The sequence below is a fragment of the Nannospalax galili genome, unplaced genomic scaffold, assembly GCF_000622305.1.
Source record: "Nannospalax galili isolate Female #2095 unplaced genomic scaffold, S.galili_v1.0 scaffold800, whole genome shotgun sequence".
Classification (NCBI taxonomy): domain Eukaryota; kingdom Metazoa; phylum Chordata; class Mammalia; order Rodentia; family Spalacidae; genus Nannospalax; species Nannospalax galili.
The window spans coordinates 889,459-898,723 of NW_008347125.1; the positions used below are offsets into that span (position 1 = coordinate 889,459).

The 9,265-nt window shown below is 35.4% G+C and overlaps 1 pseudogene; it reads right to left on the reverse strand.

Moving 5' to 3' along the window:
- Nucleotides 1-8,208, reverse strand: part of LOC103742469 — a 10,317-nt pseudogene extending 2,109 nt beyond the window's left edge.
- Nucleotides 8,209-9,265: the final 1,057 nt, after the last annotated feature.

The window sequence follows — 9,265 nt, forward strand, 5'->3', positions numbered from 1 at the left end:
TGCATGCACCAACATCTCAGCGTCAGTAGCAAAACAATGAGTCTTTCTGCAAGGAACAATATATTCTAAAATGAAATGGAGATCTTTTTAAAAGGTTAAAAACTCATTCAATTTTATGACTTACAGGGCTTATACTGAGGTCAGTATTGTATAACTGTATTAATTCAACTGTGAACCTAAAAACTTGCAGCCACTTGTGAAAGAGATGTACTCTTGCTCTGGAACGTGTTACTGAATATGTTAAAGCTGTAGTAAAATGCTTCTTCTAATCGTGTAGTTATTAAAAAATTTTAAAAAATGATTAAAAAATAATTCTTCAAAACATAAAAACTTGCTCCTTAATAATTAGTAGATGTGAAAATTTTTCTGTATGAAACTGTATATTTTAACAATGAAATGGAGATCTTTTAAAAGTTTAAAACCTCATTCAATGTTATGTCTTATAGGGTTTATAGTGAGTACAATATTGTATAACTGTAATAATTCAAATGTAAACCTAAGAATTTATACCCAATTTTGAAAGATGCATCTTAGCTCTGGAAATTGTTACTGAATATGTCAATGCTGTTGTAATGAAATGCTTCATCTAAGTATGTGGTTATTAAATAAATAATTACAAAAACTGTCAGTTTGTCCCATTTCCCACCATTCATTATGGGCTCCTGCCAACTACCACTATACTCTCTGATACTGTATGTTTGCATTTTTAGATTTCACAGATAAGTGAGACGGTACAGAATTTAATTTTTGTACCTGGCTTATATCACTTAGCATAATATCCTTCCTGATTGTCAAAGATGTTGAAAATGGCAAGACTTCCATGTCCTCATCCTCCTTCTCTTGGACGAATAATATTCCATAATAAAATAGCTACACACACACACACACACACACACACACACACACACACACGTACACGCTGTATTTTCTTTGTCCACCTGCTAAAAGACATTTAGATGTTTCAATAAATTGTGAATAAATATTGCTACAATCAACATGAAACACTGATGTCTAGAGATACTGATTTAATTTCCTTTGACTGTATACTCTAAGTAGAACTGCCATGTAATAACTTTTAAGCAACTTCCTTCCATACTGTTTTCCTTAAAGGCTATACCCATTTACATTCCCATGGCTGCTTTACAAAGGCCACTTTCTTCATATCTTCAGCAGCTCTTTCATAATTTTGATGATAGCCATTGTTGGGGTGTTAGATGATATTTCTTTTTGTTTAGATTTGCTTTCCCATGACTGGTAATGTTGACTTGGCTATATCCCTTGTTCACAATTTGCATGTCTTCTTTGGAAAAAAATGCTGATTCAGGTGCATTGGTCATTTTCACAGCATTATTTGATTTTTTGTTATTGGACTATGTATGCGCTTGTTATTTTGGATATTAACTTCTTACTAGATAGATGATTTGCAAATTTTTTCTCTCATTCTGTGGCTTGCCATTTCTTTCTGTTAACACATGGCTGACTGAGACCTGTGCCACAATGCTGCTTGCAAGAACTATAGAGAGTATCATACTGAACACCACTAGCCCAGGGACAAAGCAAAATTCAAGTTTCAAAATATGGTTTCTACTAAATGCATATCACTTTTATGTTATTAGAAAGTTGAAAAAGCAGAAGTTGAAGGCATTTTAAGGCAGAAGCCATCCATATTTTTATAGTGTCATCTTCTGGGAATAATAATGGTAAATTTAAATATAGATCTTTGTGTGTGATATGCACACACATACATGTATGTTTGTGTATGTATATTTACTAAAACTTCATGTGTATAACATGTTTACATTAGCTATAAATGCAGACATGTTTTGATATTTTGCTTATTTAAAACACTGCACCTTATATACCTACATGGAAAATATACTCCATATATTGGAATATAGAAAAACTACATTTATATATAATTTTTTCATTAAAAATAAATTAAAAGTTTTTAACTGAATTCTCTTGAGGGAGAGTCTCAAGATCTGATCCTGTAGATTCTGTCCTCAGCACAAAACAGTATCTGATCTATGAGAGGCACTTGAGGAGTATATTTGAATAAATGCATAAATGAGAGTACACTGCTTTGCTCTAATTGCAAAGAAAAATCTCATTATATCACTCGGAATAGGTACTGCATTCTCCCAGACTAGCTTAGGTGGTATTTGTACAAATCTTTTCAATCATCCGGGCTTTCATTTTCATTATGTTAAAGTTTTTCATCGTGTCCAATGAGAATTGAAAATACAACCTGGAGTTACAGTAAGATCACACATTCTTTTAGGGGTGATGCTGACCCCTGTGGAGGTACAGAACAATTGGCTCCTGGGCAGTGGGATAATCTTACCCAGTACCATGGTTTGTGACCTCCCAAAGGGCCACAGTACAGGAACAAATATTCCTATTTTGTGACTTTTAAACGTGAAATCACAAAGTCCAAAGAAAAATGAATAGAAAGACCACCCAATATCAGAAAGTTAAAAAATGTACACATGTTCTCTTCACACACAGATCCTAGCTTAATGTAGACAGGTACATATGTAAACAAATGCGAGTGTGGGTATACTCTAATATTTAGAAAGGAGAATAAGAAAGGGTAATTTTAAAATATGTGTTGGTGAGTTCCTATATATAGCATACTTTGTATAAGTCCTTTGAATCCTATCTCAAGATATAACACATTTTTTAATAGAAAAGGAGTCCTCATATGTGTAGTGTTCATATATGATTTCATAAGAGACTGTCACAGGGAAATCTGTATTTTAAATTGTCTTTTTCATGTTTTGAATATATCTGTATGGTATAGTTTTTGTAAATACTAACAAACTTGAAAAACATGAAGAAGTATCAAATCCAACTCTAACAACTGATAACATTTTAATTTATTTTTTATTTTTTTGTATATGAGTGTATTGCTTGCATGTATATAAGTGTACCTGTGTCATGCAATGCCCATGGAAGTCAGAAGAGGACATTGGAACTGGCATTAGGGACAGTTGTTAGCTGCTATGTGGGTGCTGGGAATTGAACCCAGGTTCTCTACAAGAAAAAACAATCCTTTTAACCACTAAGCCATCTCTCTAGCCCCATAACAACTGATATTTAAAGAAGTTCTACAACCAGTATTAATCAAATTAATCAAAAAGATAGAAATAGAGAGAAAACTCCCAAACTCCTACAAAGCCAGCATCACTATACTAACTACCAAAACCAGGTAAAGACTTGACTAGAAAAGAAAATTATAGACCCACATCCTTAATGAACATAGATGCAAAAATTCTCAAAAAAAAATACTTGCAAACCACATCAAAAAGATCATCCACTATGATCAAATAGGCTTTATTCCAGAGATTAAGGTATGATTCAATATACACAATAAGTCAATAAATGTTATAAATTATATAAATGGATACAAAGACAAAAGTCACACAGTCATCGTAATAGATGCAGAAACGGCCTTCGACAAAATCTAACCTGGATTTATGCTAAAAGTCCTAGAGGGAATTGGACTGGAGGGAACATACCTCAACTTAATTAAAGCTATATACAACAAACCCATATCCAACATCCTTCTAAATGGATAAAAACTGGAAGCATTCCCATTAAAATCAGGAATCAGACAAGGCTGTCCACTATTTCCACTCTTTTTTAATATAGTGCCTAAAACTCTTGCTAAAGCAATAAGACAAAAGAAGGAAATTAAAGGACTACGAATTGGAAAGGAAGAGGTCAAATTATTCCTATGATATGATATTATATTTAAGAGATCTCCAAAATTCCATTAGAAAGCTTCTAGAAATGATTAACATTTCTAGTAAAGTGGCAGGTTACAAAATCAATCTACAAAAATCAGTTGCCTTCCAATATACCAATAACAAGCAATCAGAGAAAGAGTACATGGAATCCTGCCCATTCACAATAACCTCAAAAAATACATAGTAAGAAAACTCGACGAAAGGTATGAAAGATCTCTACAGTAACAATTTTAAATCTTTACAGAAAGAGATTGAGGAAGACAGTAGGAGATGGAAAGACCTCCCATGCTAATGGATTGGAAGAATTAATATTGTGACAATCACCATACTACCAAAAGTAATATATAAATTCATTGCAATCCTAATCAAAATCTTCATGACATTCTTCACATATTTAGGGAAAAAATGTTAAAATTCATGTGGAATCATAAAGACCCTGGATAGCCAAAGCAACCCTGAGCAGAAAAAGCAACACTGGGAAACTTATAATAGCAGATCTCAAACTATATTACAGAGTTATAGTCATAAAATCAGCATGGTACTGGCACTAAGACAGATGCATAATGAAGCATAATTGAAGACCCAAATATAAGTACATTCAATTTCAGCCAACTGATATTTGACAAATATGCTACCAACACAAGCTGGAGGAAAGACAGCATCTTCAACAAATGATTCTGGCAAAACTGGATCTCCACCTGAAGAAGAATGAAACTGGACCTTTTTCTTTCACCTTGCATAAAAGTCAACTCCAAATGGATCAAAGATCTCAATGCAAAACCTGAAATCAGTTGCTCAGGAATTAAAGTCAACAGTCAACAAATGGGACCTCCTTAAGCTAAAAAACTTCTGTATGGCAAAAGAAACAACTAAGAAAATGATGAGAAAACCCACAGAGTGGGAGAAAATCTTCACCAGTGACATATCTGACAAGGGTTTAGCATCCAGAATATATAAAGAACTAAAGAAAAAACCAAATAATCAAGTAAACAAATGACCCAATTAAAAATGGGCTATGGATCTGAAAAGAGCTCTCAAAAGAAGAAATAAAGATGTCCAAGAAACACCTTAAAAAGTGTTCAACATCCTTAGTAATTATGGAAATGCAAATTAATACAACTTTAAGATTTCATCTTACCCCAATGAGACTGGCTAAGATCAAGAGAACAAATGACATCAAATAGTGGAGAGGATGTGGGAAAGGTGAACGCTCATTCACTGCTGGTGGGATTGCAAACTCGTGCAACTCCTATGGAAAGCAGTGTGGATAACTCTTAAAAAAACTAAACATGAATCTATTATATGACTCAGTTACACCACTCCTTGGCTTATACCCAAAAACCTCATCCTACAGCAGAGATACTTGTATATCCATGTTTGTTGCTGCTTTTTCCATAATAGCTAAGATATGGAGGCAACCTAAGTGTCCCTCAGCTGACAAGTGGGTAATGAAAATGTGGTACATTTGCACAATGGAGTTCTACTCAGCAGTAAAGAAACATAAATTTGCAGGTAAATGGATTAACACAGACTCAGAAAAACAAACGATGCATGTTCTTCCTAATCTGTGGATCCTAGAGCCAAATCCTTATATGTAAGTATATATCCTGATGTAACAGCAAGGGCCAGGAAAATGGAAAGGACAGGGAGGTAAAGGGAAAGGAGCCTGAGAGAGAAGAACATTAGGAGACAGGTGTTACCAAGGGTTTTCACCCTTGGGTGAAATGAGGGTATCTAAATGGGAGGGGGGAGAGCAGCAATTTGGGAATATGTTGGTTTTTACAATATTAAAGACCTTAAGCCAGGAAAATAATATGGCATTGTATTTAGGGCTTTATATGTTTTATAGAGGAAATCCTTTAGCATTATAGTGAATATAGGTCATTTTACAGTTTCTAATTTTTTGTTACATTTTCAAATGCTATTTTTTGTATGCTAAATTTTAAATATTAGCACTCTTTACTGAATTCTACTCAGTTTTAGTATTTCTGTCTGTTAAATTCTTTGCATTTACCAAATAATTTCTGCCCATCTGTAGTTAATCTGTAGCAATAAATTCTGGCTTTTCTTTTATAATAAAAAAAAATGGCTGAGCCTGAGAATGCAGACACCATCACTGAACAGACTGGTGTACAGCCAATGAGCTTAGTGAAGACAGGATTATAGGTATCAGTGTGGAAAATGGCCGTGACATAAAGGATGATGATGACCTCAAAGAAGTGATGCCAGTAAAGCACTTCACATTCAAGGAACTTTAGAGATATTTCATGGCACCAAAAGAGTAAAAGACATGTTAAGTGCTGGTTCAAATTTAGAAAAAGATCTATTAGTCAATCATAAGTTATGCAATACATTATTCTAACTACATTTGATAAGTGTTTTTACAAAGACCTCTAGTCTCAATATTTATGTTTAAAATTACAGTATACAAAATAAATTCTCATTTTACTATTTTCATTTCCTTAGTCATTCATCCTGACCAAAAGATACTTTTAATATTTGTTGTGTACAGAAAATTTGAAAGTCATGGGAAAACACAGTTTTCCCCTATAGTTGCTCAGTTCTCTTTCCATGGTTGCAGCTGTACAGTCATTTCTTTGGTTCCACACTTTTGTGTCAAGCAAAGCTAAGACAAGCTGTATCAGGGAAAATATTACAAGAAATATTTAGTGAATACTCCCATATGCCAGAAATGACAAATGAGAGAACCTAATTTCTAATAAAATCTTACAGAAGGACATTCTAAATTTAAGATCTAGGGTGCTGGAGAGATGCCTCAGTGGTTAAGAGCACCAGCTGCTTTTGCAGAGGACCTGGGTTCAATTTCCAACACCCACATGAGGGCTAACAACTGTATGTAACTTCAGTTCCAGGGGATCTGATGACACCCTCTTCTGACCTCCATGGGCATGGTATGACATGGGTGCACTTACGTCCATGTAGACTATACACTCAGACACATACAATAAAAATAATAATATATTAAAAAATTTAAGATCCAGGTATGATTCAAAGCACGTTTTTATTTTAAAAATATTTTATTTATTATTTTTATTTTATGTGTATGAGTGTATTGCCTGCATGTATGTGAGTGTACCTGTGTTATGCAATGCCGCAGAGGTCAGAAGAGGGCTTCAAATTCCCCTGGAACTGGAGTTAAGGATGGTTCATAGCTGCCATGTGGGTGCTGGGAATTGAACCCAGATCCTCTGCAAGAGCAGTCAGTGCTCTTAACCACTGAGGCATCTCTCCAGCCCCACATGCAACTTACATAATTTTGAAGCCAACTCATAAGGTAGATTCTATTATTATCCTCACAAACAATGACACAGAAGAATGCAGAGATTTAGTAATTTGATATGTAGAAATAAAAAAGAAATTTTCATTTAAATGGAACTAGTTTCTGAGGTCAGATTCTAGGACCAAGCCTTGTGTTTTCCTGTCCTCTTTCTAGAAATAATGCAGTTTTGATCTCATGAAATTTATAGTGGAGAGTCAGACAACAGTAAATAACCAAATATATCAGATAATGTCAGATTATGCTATGATAAATGCTAATGCTTATTCCTGAAAAAATGAGGTAAGTTGAGAAATAAAAACGTGATCAACAAAACTGTTCCAAAGTTTTTAATATATTTAAAAAGTTTTATTTTATGTATATGTGTGTATTGCCTACATGTGTGTAAGGGTACCTGTGTTGTGCAATGCCCGCAGAAGTCAGAAGAGGGCGTTGAATCCCCCGAAACTGGAGTTACAAAAGGTTGTTAGCTGCCATGAAGGTGCTGGAACCTAAGCCCTCTGCAAAAGCAGCCAGAGCTTTTAAGCAGTGAGCCATCACTCCAGCCCCTAGAGGGTTTTTTGTATTTTTATTTGTTTTGTTTTAGAGAAGGATGTTTATTGAAGCAGAAACTGGAATAAAAATAAAGCAGTTGATTAAATCGCATGCATATTTGGCCAACACACACTCCAGGCAGTTGGAGAAACAAGATCAGAGTCCTGAGAAGAGTAAGAAATTGCCAATGGGAGTTGAGTGTTTCAGAAATGAAGTTGAAGAGGTTGCCAGGGACTTGACAGTAAAATAACCTCACAGCTACAGAGCATTCTGGACTTTATGCTTATTGTAGTGGAGTCAAGAGCAGGTAAATAAAATTCCTTGTTTTGTCTGGGTTAGAGAATAGCAAGGTCATGAGTAAGAGTAGAGTCCAAGCTGTGGCAACTACAGTAGTTTATGCCATATAGTGATGGTTTGGACCAAGGCGGTTAACAGAAGGGGAGTGAGAAGTAGCCCAAAGGTGATGCTGAAGGTAGAGGCAAGAGGATTTACCAAGGGGTTGGATGTGGGTGTGAGGAAGAGGAGAACTGAGCTGTTGCATGTATGAAACTGATGCTGAGAGTAGGTGAGAGGTGGAATTGTCAAAGGAAGCCTCTTTAGCACAGGGGCAGCAATTAAAACCATGAGACTAGATCTGATGACTGGGTCTTGATTATAAACAAAGCCAAGAAGAGGTCACAGAGTGGGCATACTCAAGCATGTAGGGTCAGAAAGTTCAAGATAATTCAGAAAGAAGAAAATGTACTATATATTTGTATTTCAAATGATTAATCACCTTAGAGCTACCCAATGAATACACCAGCTCTGTGGCACCTTACAATTGTTGAGATCATTAAGGAAAAAGTTCCACCACACTGTGAGAAGCTGTTTCTGCATTACATGTTCTCAGAGGATACAGATTTGTGATTAGTGTATTCTGAAAGCTTTGAAAAGACTCAGTCTTCAACATGCTAGAATAAAAGAAACTATCTTGTGGCCAAAGAAGCTAAAATCTTGGACTGCAAAATTCTTGACTTTATCTAATTTCTTAATTTGACAAAAGAACCTACAAGTTTACACAGGTTCTTTGTCTTTAAAGTTTCTTGCTTTTATTTTTTATTTGGGTTATTTATTTTACTAAATTGAAGCCAGGCATGGTAGTACACATGTGTAATCTCAGCAGTCTGTAGGCTGAGGCAGGAGATGGGAGGTTCACTTGGGGTATGTAACAATACTCTGTCTCAGAAATAATAATGAAAAATGGCTGAGGAGTTGGTAGGGTGCTTGTCTGGAATGCATGAAGCCCTGACTGAGATCCCCACCACCACATAAACCAGGTATGGTGGCACAACCCTGTAATCCTAGCCCTCGAGAAGTAGAGGTAGGAAGATCAGAAGCTCATGGTCGCCCTTAGCTACATAGCAAATTTAAGGCTAGCCTGGGATGCATGAGACCCTGTCTTAACACAATGACACAATGTCTTAACACAATGTGTTTATAAAGCAACGACAAAAAAGAATACAGTTTCCAGAAATGGTACCTAACCTTAATACCTAACATCCAGCTTCTTTCTTCTGTGAATCGCAATGAAGAATGCTATATATAGCAGTTAATTTTTACCCTGAGAATCTTTGACAGTTAATGGTGGCTGGAGGAGGAGGTCTCATTTCTTCAGTGGTGTAGCCACTTGTAAGATGCCCAT